We start from the raw sequence: 14,032 nt of genomic DNA on the forward strand, positions 1-14,032 counted from the left end.
ACTCAGGACTCCACCCTGAGGAACCCCGTTCTCCTGAACAAACAAGTCGGAAAGTGTTGTCCCTAGCCGTACACGAAAAAAACGATCACATAAAAAGTGTTTAATGCAGTAAAGCAATCTGCCGCGTACTCCATACATAAAAAGGTCACGCAGGATGCCATGTCGCCAAGTGGTATCATAAGCTTTCTCCAAGTCGAAAAATACCGATACGCAATGCTGCCTGTTCACAAATGCCTCCCGTAAAAACGTCTCCAGCCGAACCAAGTGGTCGGTCGTGGAGCGTCGAGGTCGGCAGCCGCACTGATTTGCATCCAAAATATCATTTTGTTCAAGGAAGTAAACAAGACGCTTGTTGATTAACCTTTCATATGTTTTCCCAGGCAGCTCGTCAATGCTATTGGCCTGTAACTTGACGGGAGGGAAGGGTCTTTTCCAGGCTTCAATAATAGGATCACTTCTGCCTGTTTCCATTCAGTAGGGAAGTATGAATCTTTCCATAAACCATTAAAATAAATGAGGAGAGCTGAGAGTGATTCCTTCGATAAATGTCGAATCATCTCTTAATGTATACGATCAGGACCTGGGGAAGAGTGCTTCCGGACATTCAGAGCCATTTGGAGTTCCACCATTGTGAACGGTTGATTGTAGGGTGCGGAGGCTCCTCCTGCCAAGCTGATTTTTGTTCTCTCTACATCGGACTTAAACTTCAAAAACGCCGAAGAGTAGTGCGAGGAGTTTGAAACGGCTGCAAAATGTGCACCTAACAGATGGGCCTGGTCGTGCAATGAGGATGCAGACGGAAAGAGAGGAACTGTGAAACAGCGGTATCTGCCTTCAACCTTGGCAAGTCGGTCCCACACTTCCTTTGCTGGGACATAGCTACTAATAGAAGACAAATATCTTCTCCAAGACTTTCGCTTGGCCTGCTTCCTTGTCCAACGAGCTTGAGCCCTATTTCGCTGAAACTCTATCAAGTTCACAAATGTTGGATATCTGCGAAATATGCTCCAAGCCTTATCCTGTTTCTTCTTGGTGGTGGAACAATCGTCATTCCACCATGGTTTACATTTTTTGGCTATTTCACGGGAGGTCTGAGGGATGGAATGAAAAGCGGCATTAATTATCTGTTCTGTAATGTATGTCGTTGCTTCATCATGTGTTAAGGACTGGAACATGGGAGGTTTCAGGTCCGAGTTTAGGCTAAAAAGACTCCAATCAGCTTTTTCCAGTTTCCAACGAGGGGTACGTTTCATAAGGCTTGGTACAGAAACCAAACTCTCCAGGACGACTGGAAAGTGGTCACTTCCGAAGGGATTATTTAAAACTTTCCACGTAAATGAAGAAAACAATGACGGGGATGAGAAAGAAAGATCAATAGATGTAAATGAATTGTGAGCTGCACTAAAAAGGGTTGGATCTCTCTTATTCATAAGGCACAGCCCAGATGTTAATAAAAGACCGCTCAAGAACCCCACCACGTGAGTCTTGACGGGCGCTACCCCACAAGGGGTGATGAGCGTTAAAATCGCCTAAAAGTAAAAAAGGGTGAGGAAGCTGTGTAACAAGTCTTTGGAGATCATGAAGATGCAGCGGAATGTTTGGTGGAATATAAATAGAGACAACAGTGATAAGGCGGTCCAAAAGAAGGCGCACAGCCACAGCCTCAAGTGGCGTATTGAGAGGAACCTGAGAGCAGGCAACCCCATTCTGGACAACCACCGCCACTCCACCGGATGAATAAGATGCGAGGCGATCTGTTCTAAAAACGTGATAGCGACGCAACACTGATTTATGATGATCGCTTAGATGAGTCTCTTGTAAGGAGAGTGCAATAGGACGTAGCTCATCCGTAAAAAAATTAACATCATCAATATTACGTAAAAGACCACGGCAGTTGCACTGCATAAAGTGAAAGTTGGTCATTCCTCTAAAAATAAGTTATAAAGTTGCTAATCTAAAAAGTAAAACTGGGTAGGAGTATGTAAAAAGCCGTAAATCTGCCGCATATGGCAACAAAAAAACAATATCACTTTGGAGGGATTACAGGTTTTTTGTTTTTGTGTTTATTTTTAGAAGTCTGCCACTCCATGTCGTCTTGCTCAGACGCATGAGTGGAGACTTCTGTATCTTCATCCATGGCCTCTGCTTCCTGAGGTGAGGTTTTTGCTGCAGGTTTGGGCAGGCTCGGAGAATGGGGCGTCATGCCCCGTCCACGACCAGGCCCAGCCAAATGGGCGGAGGAGGTGCTGGGCGGGGAATCGCCCAAGTGCACCCGTTCCTGCCGCTTTGGGGCTGCTGCAGGAGCAGCACGAGAGCCGTGCCGCTCCTTCTATGGTGATCTCTCCAGGGAGTGTGGGCGGGAGTGTCCACCCTTCTCCCTCGAAGGAGATCGCGGAGGAGGGACGGTTGCCGTAGCCGCCGGCCCATCCTGAGCTTGGGAAGCATCCTGCAAACCCTCTACGTGAGCGGGCTGAGGCTGTTTTCCCGCAGGAGCGCGAATGTTTGCGCTCTGGCTGGGAGGATCCGTAGACTGCCCAGCCGAGATTGCATGCCCCGGAAACTGAATATTCAGCTGGGGCGTAGAGACTGCCGTGGCTTCCCATAGTCCAGAAAGGACGTTTGGGTCGCCACTGCTACCATCAGTGGTGCAGGTCCCCGCTGCACCACCTGCGAATAGCTGCCCTTGCGCAAGAATGCGAGGCGGCGGCGTGCCTCTGGGTACGAGAGATTTTCTTTGACTTTAAGAGTGAGTACTTCCTTTTCTTCTTTCTACGTTCTGCATGATCGAGAGTATGCGGGGTGGGGATCATTGCAGTTTGCACAGTGTGGGTCGTTGGTGCAGGACTCTGCGGGGTGGTCAGACCTGGCACATTTCGCACACGTGGCTTTTCCACGGCAATGCTGGGAGCCATGACCAAACCTCTGGCATTTGAAACATCTTCGAGGATTAGGCACATACGGCCTAACCCTGCAGTGAAGATAGCCAGCCCTAACAGCATCCGGGAGCGTGGTGGAAGCAAAAGTTAGAACTATGTGTCTTGTTTTCCGCTCTTGTCCATCCCAACGCAGGGAGATGCGCCTTGCGGCTACAACTCCTTGGTCAGAGAGCCCTTCAAGGATTTCAGTGTCGGAACTCTCAATCAGGTCATCCTCAGAGATAACGCCCTGAATCGTATTGAGTGTACGATGGGGTGAAACCGTCACTTTGTGATCCGACACAGAGTTCAACGAGAAAAGTGCTGTACTCTGCTGTCTGGGTTCAATTTTCACAAGCAGGTCACCCGAGGGCATCTTTTTGGCTTTAAAGTTCCTACCGACCGCACTTTCTAGCACTTTAGCAACAAGAAAGGGGGACATCTTGGAGAGTGGAGTGTCATCTTCGGAGTGTACAACCAAAAATTTGGGGAACGCAGGAGGTGATGGGGTCGTGTCTTTTCTAGGGACTTCAGTGCGGACCCTTTTCAGGGCCCGATCAGGGGGAGGTTTAGCTTGAGAACCCATAAAGATGGGAGAAAAGTTCAGTGCCCGGGTGCACCGCCCACCACGGAGCCCAACCAGGGGGTAGGTAATGTGCCATAGCAAGAAAGGCTTGGCTGACACAATTACTCTACCAGTGCTGCCCGGGCACTATACCCTAGTGTGGTTGCAGGGACAGGACTTGTTTCCACTCAAGGTTAGCCCTTGCCGCCTAAGAAGGTGAAAAAGGAAGGAAGAGAGTGCAGAAGAAAAGAGGAAGAGGTGGAAGGAAAAGTGAAAGAATAAAGAAGAGGGTAGAAGAGGCGACTGACTGAATCATCCTGGTCGGGCCAAGCCAGGACACCCGTCTACGAGAAGCAGGGGTCGAAGCGGTGTATCGCCTCGCCCGGGGGGCCCCGAAGGGTCCAAACATACGCCGGGCTCAGCTCAACCACCAGGGTCCCCTTTTCCCCGGACACGGGTACGCCACGCACAGCCAGACGTGGGTGGGCGAACCCACATGGCTCGGGGTTCGTAGTGACGCCACTCACCAAGCACCTACTAAAGTAGGTGCCCCCTGCGTGCGGGTATGGTGGCCCACGTGGCTGGGGTCCGTGGTGACGCTACTCACCAAGCACCTAGCACCTAAGGTGCAGGCACCCCCTGCGGGGCTCGGGGTCCGTGGAGACGCCACTCTCCAAACACCTGCTTTCACAGGTGCCCCCTGCGGGGTCCCGCATGTCGGGGATCGCATGATTGACACCTCGCCATTTTGTCACTTCCCAATCTACCGCACTAGAACTCTTTTATGATGCTCTACAGGTAGATTTTACTTCGTTTAATGCACTCAATGAGTCTTGCATCTTAAAATATTTTCGGAAAAAAAAATGTCGAACTATCAATCTTTGATGATTATTGTCAAAGTTTGGAGAATTCTTACTTGTGGCATATTTAAGATATTGAGATGACGTTGATAGCAGTGTTGCGGAGTTGCCACTCCGGAGTTGGAATGATTCCGGAATCATTCCGCATTTTCGCGACCCCGGAATGGAATGGGAATGGAATGGCGGCAACGGTGAGGGGAATGGAATGGGAATGGAATTAGATGCCTTTTGCCCGGAATGGAATGGGAATAGAATGGGCCAGGTTCTTAATATTTTATTTATTTATTTATTTTTTACGTTCAGCTATACCGAGCCAGTCAGGGAGTCGGTTGTTCAGAAATAAAATGAGCAGGAAACTGGGAACCTGCGTAAGGCCCTACCAGACTTGTGCGCAAAAGAAAAAAATGCAATACAAAAACCAAGTGCCAAAGCAAAGAACAGAGGGGGGGGGAGGGGAGGGGGGGGGGGAGGCGGCGGTGGCGCCTTTCACCAGTGAAGTTCAACACATATCCGAATGCGTCTGCGCCTGTAATATTGCCTGGCTGGTACATCATCAGCCGACGTGAACGTGACCCGCTGCTCTGGTGATCCGATACCCAGGAAGGAGGCCAGACGTGGCCTCGCTGTGCGGACCCAGACTTCGTAGACTTTCGACTGGTCTCGAGCGCGCTGTTTCTCCAAGAGCTCGCACCTGTGCCGGCAATATCAGGTCGCAATCCACGAGGTCTCTGTTTGAATGATGCTAGGCGAAACTTGAAGACTGCCATTCATGCGTTGGAGGCTGAGAGTCGGCAGGAAGGACCGTCACAACAGGGATGCCACCGTATCGGTTTTTCAACCGTAACAGAAGATAATGCAATACATGATAATGCAATACAAATACATGAGCTTCAGGATGCTTCAGGTAGTCCACTTTTCTCGAAAATTCCAAATGCAACTGCCTGCATGGTCTTCAACAAGGTCAGCCACAACGAAAGTATGTATTGTAATTTCATACAGCAGCGTGGGTAAAGTTTCATGTTCAAGGCAACACCTACAGATTCAAGAATACTATAGTTCATCCCACCGTGACGTCATGTGATCAGTGCTGACAGGGGCGCCCTTATTGGACAGGGAAGTGGTGATGTTTTGATGGAATTTATTTTAGAGGTCGAAGTCTTTTCGAATCACTGGTCAGTCAGACAGGATGCCAGGGAAGGGACCACGGTCAATCCTTGATGGAACGTTTTTAAAACCCATTTAGGACTCTTCGTCCGGAACCACTACCTTCAAGGCGAAGTGCCAAGTTTGCGGAAAAGTAATTTCGGGACCAAAAAAAAAGGCAACTTCCACTGCAAACTTAAAGACTCATCTCAGTTGGCGTCTCAGAGAAATTTGAAAAATGTATTGTATTATCAGTATTCATATTCCTGCCCTCCCTAAAATGTATTCTTGTATTTGTATTTCCAAAGACTTTTTGCCTCTATTTAAAATGTATTTCCGATACGTATCACAATACATTTTTATAGATATATTTGAGACTTGAGTATCAGTATCTTAGCTACTATTTTCATCTATCCCAGTATTTGTATTTCCAAATACATTTCTGAATATTTCTGCCCAACCCTGCAACGTAATGCAGCTGTCAAGTGACACTTTTAACGTTTAGGAATTGGAGGAATGGAATGGAGCGACTCAGCCATTCCAGGAGTGGGAATGGGCCCAGTGTCCCCATTCCTAGGAGTTGAAAGGAATGGAATTATCGAAAACTCTAATTCCCCGGAATGGAATTGGAATGGAATGGGGGTGCCCATTCCGCAACACTGGTTGATAGCACGACAAAGCTCAAACTTAGCCTTTTAATGCATACATAAAGAATATTATATGTAAAACAAGATCCGTTATATAATTTTATTAGCGGAATCTTGCGAAAAGAATGCCACTAACAAAATATATATATGTACATATATATATTTTGTTAGTTGCAAAGTGTGATTGTGGCTTAACAGATGATATCAATATATATTATATTATTTTGTTTGCATGACTACAATTAAAGCGCGAATCTTGTCAGTTACGAGTTGTGACCGCGTCTTTGCATGGTTGCTGTTCTGGCCAATATTTTGGTATGAATATGTTTAATTATTAATCATCAATAATTAACATATAAGCTGAAAAACAATAGAAAAGGGCATAAAGCAAAGAAAAACGTATTTTACTACGCACGAAAGCTTGCCGTCTTACAACACAGATTTGACAAGATTCAAGCTTTTTTGTTCGGTTGTATAAACAGAATTCTATATTTCATATCTATATTTTATGATGTATCACTCTGTATCACAAATGCATGCAAATAAAAATGGTTCGGAATTGGCTATGTTCGTCAAACGTTCGCTAATTCAAATGTGTATAGTAATGATTTACTTGTTATTTGTGCTCTCTATATATGTTAGAGTCATTAAAAAATTTCAGATAGGTGACACGGAAGCATTTGCCAAACATTGCCAAAATAAAACAGTGGAAAATAGCTTGACATATTTTTCAAAATACTTTTATGTTATAACACATTTCAGTACCTTCAGCGTAAATATTTTTTTTAGTGTCGCAAAATAGTCCCAGTGAATTAGTTTATGAGGTTACAAAATAGTAAGCGGTCAAACATGAGATCCCCGATAGGCATTAGAAACGTCTGTTTTCGGCTTGCCCAGTTCGTTAGTCAATAACTAGAAAGAAAAAAAATATCAAGCTTGCCGTGATGCTTTTTTATTAGGGCTGGGCAATTAATCGATTAACCTTCCGATTAATCGATTAAGTCTTTAATCGCGATCAAATATTATAACCGGTTAATCGGTTTTTTAATCCGTACTCAAAAAGAACTATGGCTCTACCCTGGACGACCTGCCCGAACTATAGGGGTGACTCGTGCCCCCCCCCCCTTTCCAGATCCGGTCGTTCTGTCCCGAGCGGTTTTCCGTTCCCAGCCAGGTGCTATGAGCAAGGTTCAATTATCGCGCTCGCAAAGCGTCACATGTTCGAGGATATACATTACAGTTCTGCCGAGGCCAGAAGAAAAAGCCGGGCCCGCTACTGATCCCCGCGCGACCGCGAAACTTCACGTGTTGAGGATCTATTACTCATCCTGCCCAGGCAAGACAAACAGGCAGAAAAACAAGCGGGGAAGCTAACAACGCCATGGTTACTTGTTCCAGTATTCGGCACGTAAAAATGGACGAGTTCACGAGTATGAAAGGCAATCTCGCTGGAAAGTTTGGGTTTAAAGTAAACTCCAGCGGGTGAAGTTTTTAACTTGAAGGAAGTTCACTGCAACATCTGCAAAAAACCGTTTTCGTACAGTGGAAGCTTAAGTTCGCTTTAGTGTCACCTACGAGCGAACCACCCATGTACTCTGCTGCAGCAAGGACCATCCGCCAAAACGCAGACAACAATCAGCGCCTTCTCCATCGAGGCCCCTATCTCTGAAAAAAGAAGAAGGCATTGCCCAAGCCCTAGAGTGCCTTCATACACACGGGCGCCTTTGCTTGAGTGGTGACATCTCAGCCATTTTTCCGCTCAATTGTTTTTCATGCCTTTTGAAGTGCGCGAAATCCGGTGTCACTCAGCTCGAGCGCGTAGCTTTGGCTAATGCATAGACGCCATTTTACCGCCCAAGTCATACACCGAGTGCGCGAGAGCGTCACGCGCTGGCACATTCAGTGCAACAATGGATGTTTTCACCCTGAGACAGACAGACATGCAGGCACCCTACCAAGCCCTGACTTCTTGTCTTCCTGTCGGAGAATGCGGAGAAACTTCTTTTTCTTCGGAGCTGGAGCAAACATATGCGAGTCTTTGAATCGTTGAACTATATGTAACCTCACTTCTAAATGTCCTTTGCGCCGTGTAACAGGAGCAAAATAAGTCTTCAAAGGCAAGACGAATTGTTGCATTCAATTTTAATATATTATTTATAAAAATCGACGCAACCGATTAATCGATTAATTAATCGATTAAAGGGTGACGATTAATCGGGTTAAAATTTTTAATCGACGCCCAGCCCTATTTTTTATTAAAAAAAAAGGTACCCTAAAGTATATCTTTTCATCACATTGAAAAGTTCGACCCCAAAACCATGTCAAAATTGAAAATAAAACAACCCGATATTTTTGCTTTGATATCATTTATTTAACCGACGAATGGGGTTATTTGAAAGTGGCCAAGACGGTACTTACGGTGGGAAACAAAAACAAAATCTCCTTGTCATCTGTTTTTTTGTTTTACTCTCTTTCGCATGAACTTGGGAAGGGGGCTTTAAAGCTGCTTGTTAACGTCGAAACTTTCATCGTCTTAAATACACTGCAGAAAATCCTGTTCTCAGAGGAAACCGAGAAAATGTGTGGCACATATATGTGGCGCTCGTCACCCGACACTTTTGTGAAGGACATTGAGGCACTCATCGAGCCTTTTCTGGGAGGTAAGAATATCACCCGCACAAAGCTAAAGCCTAGATTTCCAAGTTATGCGTCTTTCCACCTTGGTATGTGACCGGATCTGTTTGATGTGCTAAACACGCCTGATGCCTGGCCAGAGAGCTGCATTTTCCATGAGTATTTTGGGAGGCTATATTAAACTCGTACCATTATGTCAGCTTCCCGCATCCTTAACATGATTAACATTTATTACTAGAACACGCGCGGACTCCGTACGAAGTCTGATGATTTCATTGTTAATGTTTTGCACAGTGCTCCTGATATTAGATGTTTAATGAGACGTGGCTAAATGATAGCCTTGTCAATATAGAATACTTTCCGGCAACCTACAATGTGCATCGGCATGACAGAAACGACATGAAAACCGGACAGAAGTACAGAGGCGGAGTGCTAGTTGTACGAACTCCCACAGAAGGTAGGATTTGGAGCTATAGGATGAATGTGCTTGGGTGGAGCTGCAGACAAAGGATGGTTTTGATTTGCTCATTGGAAATCATTACTCCCCCCATTGTATGAGCATACGTCTTTTAGTAACCATTTTAACGAAATCCAGACGAAAATTGACTTCAGTAAGTATAGAGTGCATATATTCGGTAATTTCAATATTCCGGGTGTAGACTGGGCTTCTAGTCTCGTCACTGGTGTTAATTCAGACACAATGAGGAAAGCCTATTTTTACTTGATTTCATAAACTTCAATGGTCTTCACCAGTTAAACCAGCTTAAAAATAATGCGGGAAATGTGCTTGACCTTTTCCTTTCTAGCTCACCTACATACTGTGTCTCGTCGGTTCCTCAGCCATTAGTGAGTGTTGACGAGTTTCACCAGTCATTTACCATCTCTTGTCGGTTGTTCCCACTTAGTAATACTAAGAACACGTCTTCAGTCTTCAATTTTCGCAAGTGTGATCATCTGAGTCTGTATAGATACCTTGCACATTATGACTGGACGACGATTGTGCAAGAACCTTGCGTGCAGTCAGCAGTTCGAAACCTTACTTTGGTTATTCGTCATGCATTAGACCTATATATTCAGAAAAAAGTAATTTGCAATACGAAATATCGTCCTCGGTTTTCTTCCGAATAAAATTGTATCAACAAAAAAGCAGCGATGTCATAAACAGCATATGAAATCGGGACTAGAAGATTCCTATAATAAGTTCGCTATTTACGGTGCCTTGTTTAAGAAGCTGTACGCGCGTGCAAAGCGATTCATTCGGAATTTGTTGAACGCAGTCTGACGTGTGATTTCAAAGAATTTTGGAAGTTTACAAAGCAACATGCGCGTGAAAAAAAAATTGAGAAATTATTTTGCATGACAATTCCGTGCGCCATTCCTCAACTCAGAAGGTTGGAGATATTTTTGCAGGTCACTTTATTTCATGTTTTTCCTTGCATTCACCTCCGTTACAACATGGGGATTCGACTATCGACACTTATAATAGCTAATCATGTCGTATTACACCTGAGACTGCGGTGGAAGAAATCGGAAGAACTTTCAGTAGAAGGAACAGACACAGAGAACGTCTCAAACTCAGCTGAACAGACACGTTCTCTGTGTCTGTTCCTTCTACTGAAAGTTCTTCCGATTTCTTCCACCGCAGTCTCAGGTGTAATACGACATGATTAGCTACCACCAGCTCGCCTGCACTCTCACCGTCTTTTCACTTATAATAGCCTTCCTTTTTTGCGTTATAACTATGGTTCCGCCGTTTTCGGTTTCTATTTTTTCAAAATTCAGCGTTCTTTTTTTGGTGTTTATTTTAAAATTCCATTTTCGTTTTTTTTTCGGCGTATATTTATGCCCACAAAAGTTTATCGGCTTTTTTCGGTGATAATAAAATAAACATGAACGGACACCGGATCAGATTATACTTGTAGCTCTGATATTTTTGATCACTCAAAGAATAACGGCACAAATACACTGAAAAAGATATGGACAATTTATATGAAAATGTGTGCAACTGTAAAAGAGCTAAGAAAAAATACAGAAGTACAAACAAGTCAGATATGGAGCCCATGCCCAAAATCATAGATCTTCACCTTCTGTATATCAGGATTACGAGATCGTATTACAGTACATACTCACATGTACTTTCCCAGGTTCTCCTCGTTCATCCGCACTCGTTCTTTCCTGTTAATCTGACACTGAGCTTCGAAAATGCCCTCTCAACGCTAACACTAGACACTGGCAGGCTGACGAGATGAAGCCCTGCCTGAGCCAAAGTCGGCCAATCAACCAATTATGACCGCCGAAAGAGACATGCGGCGACGTTTTGAAGCATAACACAGCATGCAGAGCTTGCATCAAGTCAGTCTTTTTTACAGCGAGTTGGAAAACACGCTCGTACATGGCGGGCATTTCGGACTTCACGTTCCGATTGATGATGAGCACATTACACCAAAACGTCGTGATGGCATTCCATACATTCGGACACGTCTTGACAGACACTGTCGTTCCACCTTTTTCGCCACGGCTCAGAGGTACGACTGGAGGGACAATGTGACCTTTTCAGATTAAAACGGAATGTTATCAAATGGATTCGCCGTACTTTTATCGTTGTTTTAACGTTTTAAATTAAAAAAATGCCGAACCTAAAAACTGACCTCTTTCAGTTAAAACCAAATTTCCGAAAATGGATGCGGCGTATTTTTATCGGTTTTTATCGGTTTAAACCGAAAAATCCGAATCCTAGTTATAACTGATGACGAAGTTTTTGCGAGCGATTGGGGGCCCCAAATTTAAACGGTCATTGGGCGCTGACTCAGTCCCGTGTTTTATTATCAAATGTTTCGGGGACATTCTGACTCCCATTTTACGGCATATATGTGTGTTGTGTTGTGTTCGTCCCCTTCTTTGTTCCTGGGTCTCGGGTTTTATTATCATGGATACCCAATTTATCTCTTCAGTCTGGTACTTTTCCGAAGCAACGGAAAGAAGCTATCATAGTTAAGATATTCAAGGCGGGAGATGCTTGCTTCGTGAACAACTACAGGCCTGTGTTTCAACTGCGTGAGTTTTCGAAGGTTTTCGAAATAGTTGTTCAAAGGCGACTTTCTTTTATTTCCGCCAAAAATCAGTCCTGCGCAGCATGGATTCCTTCAAGGGAGATCAGTTGAAACTAACCTATGCACATTTTTCAATTGCTCGTCTCCGGTTGTTTTTGACCAAGGACAAGGACCAAGGACAACGAAATTGAAAGAGTTCAGGAGCGTCTGGTTCTAATTGCATATGATAGATGCTTTAAACGTCGTTGTTATTATAGTTACGAATCACAACTTAAATATCTTAACTTACGAGAGCTAAGTAAACGGCGTACCATTCGTGATGTGTCGTTTTTACATAAAGTCATCTATGGTAGAATTGATAGTATATCACTCTTATGATTTCTGAGCTTTCATGTACAGTGCACTGCAATATGAAAGACCCACTGGGAGGGCGTGGCCGAGGCGGTGACGGGCGGGGGCGCTGCGAGCGCTTCGGGCAATTCCCTTCTGCTTCGAGGGGAGGACGCTCACTCGGGGCTCAGCTAATGCACTAATGCGCAACGCGCTTATCAGTTTGTGCTGAGCTCCGAGTGAGTGTCCTGCCCTCGAAGCAGAATGGAATTGCCCGGAGCGCTCGCAGCGCCCCCGCCAGCCACCGCCTCGTCCACGCGCTCCCAGTGGGTCTTTCATATTGCAGTGGACTGTACCTTTCCGTACTCGTAGATTTCTTTGGCAATTTTACCCAAATACACCATACCATGACTCGCCAATGTCTAAGATCCGGCACCTTTATAACGAGCTTTGGGTTCCTGATCTTGATATCTACGCAGATACGTTTCGTTTGCGTTTCTAGCATTGTGTTTACTTTTGATTTTAGCGCTTTATGTTAACTGTAGCGTCGTGGTATATGTGTGTATTTAATTTTGTGGCTTGTATTGATTGACCTATGCCTCAGCAGACAGATGAATCTTAATGTGATTGTTATTTTGTTTATAGTGCTCCAATAAGTAGGCCTCCGTGGCCGTTTTTGGACAGTACCACAAAATAAAGTGTCCTTATTCTTCTTCTTCTTCTTATTATTATTATTATCAGAAATCATTATGTTGCTAAACTTGTCGGCATTCAAGAATTGAAGGTTTGGAGATTGCATCGCTCATATATTTAATAATACCAAAGCCCGATAATTAAGCGGAGAGAAAGGGGCGATACTGGTAAAGAAAAGAATCGAGTTTACTATTCTTGATGCCGCCCAAAATAGAGTCAGTGTGATGTAATATGACATGTGGTTCAACTACTTTTTTAATAGGCGTCATGTACCTGTAACCTAACGCTTTCTTCGACTTTTTGAAACAATGTATTACTTTCTTTTAGAAGAGGCAAGCACTCGGGTTAGACTTATTTTGTAGGAGATATTACGTGCTAAATATAAACTGGTGCGGAGAGACAATGTGTAGCACCATCGATCAGCACCCAGAACCCTTCCTGAGTGCACCGTTCGGTATCGGCTTGAACAGGTCGTGACGGGGACAGTTAAAGTGGGCGAAAATGGTGGCTCCAAGCTTGACTTAATATACATTGATTCCGATATTCAATACAATGTATCAATCCATGTAGGACCCTCGGAAGATAAATTAGTTTTTCCCTTTAGTCTGATACCCACCTATAAACGTAAGCGTGATGTGAAAAATGTTGTTTTTAAAAATTATTTGCACAGCGGAGATGTATTCGTTGTTCAATATCTTCAGATGTTGCAGGACGACTTGGCCAAACATAACAATACCATTGACTAATGAAAAAAAAAATTAATCTTACTGCGAGGACGACTTTGTGTCCACAAAAGCTAAGCCAACAAAAATACAAAATCTATCGATATCTTGGGAGATTATAGAGCTTAAAAGTAAGCTCAAGTGTAAACGCTCGGAAACCGAACAAAACAACGAGATTATTTCATTCGCAAGTCGATTAAAGAATAAACAAGAGGAATCCAAAGCGAGTTTTTTTTTAAATGCTTATATTTGATTAAATTAACCCCAGATGTTTTCGTGCTATCGTTCTCCGGAAAGAGGAAAAAAAAAAGAACACAAATATATTCTCGGATTGTTATATATACAACCTAAACTGACCTAACAGATGTTTTCAGGATAGATATCTTCAGTTTAATTGTACTATAGAAAATATTTCCCACTTCTAAAATAGTAACGTCGACTGTTCAATCAAATATATGCCACAACGTAGGATG

Source organism: Ixodes scapularis, unplaced genomic scaffold (assembly GCF_016920785.2).
Source record: "Ixodes scapularis isolate PalLabHiFi unplaced genomic scaffold, ASM1692078v2 PGA_scaffold1__304_contigs__length_218370807, whole genome shotgun sequence".
NCBI lineage: Eukaryota > Metazoa > Arthropoda > Arachnida > Ixodida > Ixodidae > Ixodes > Ixodes scapularis.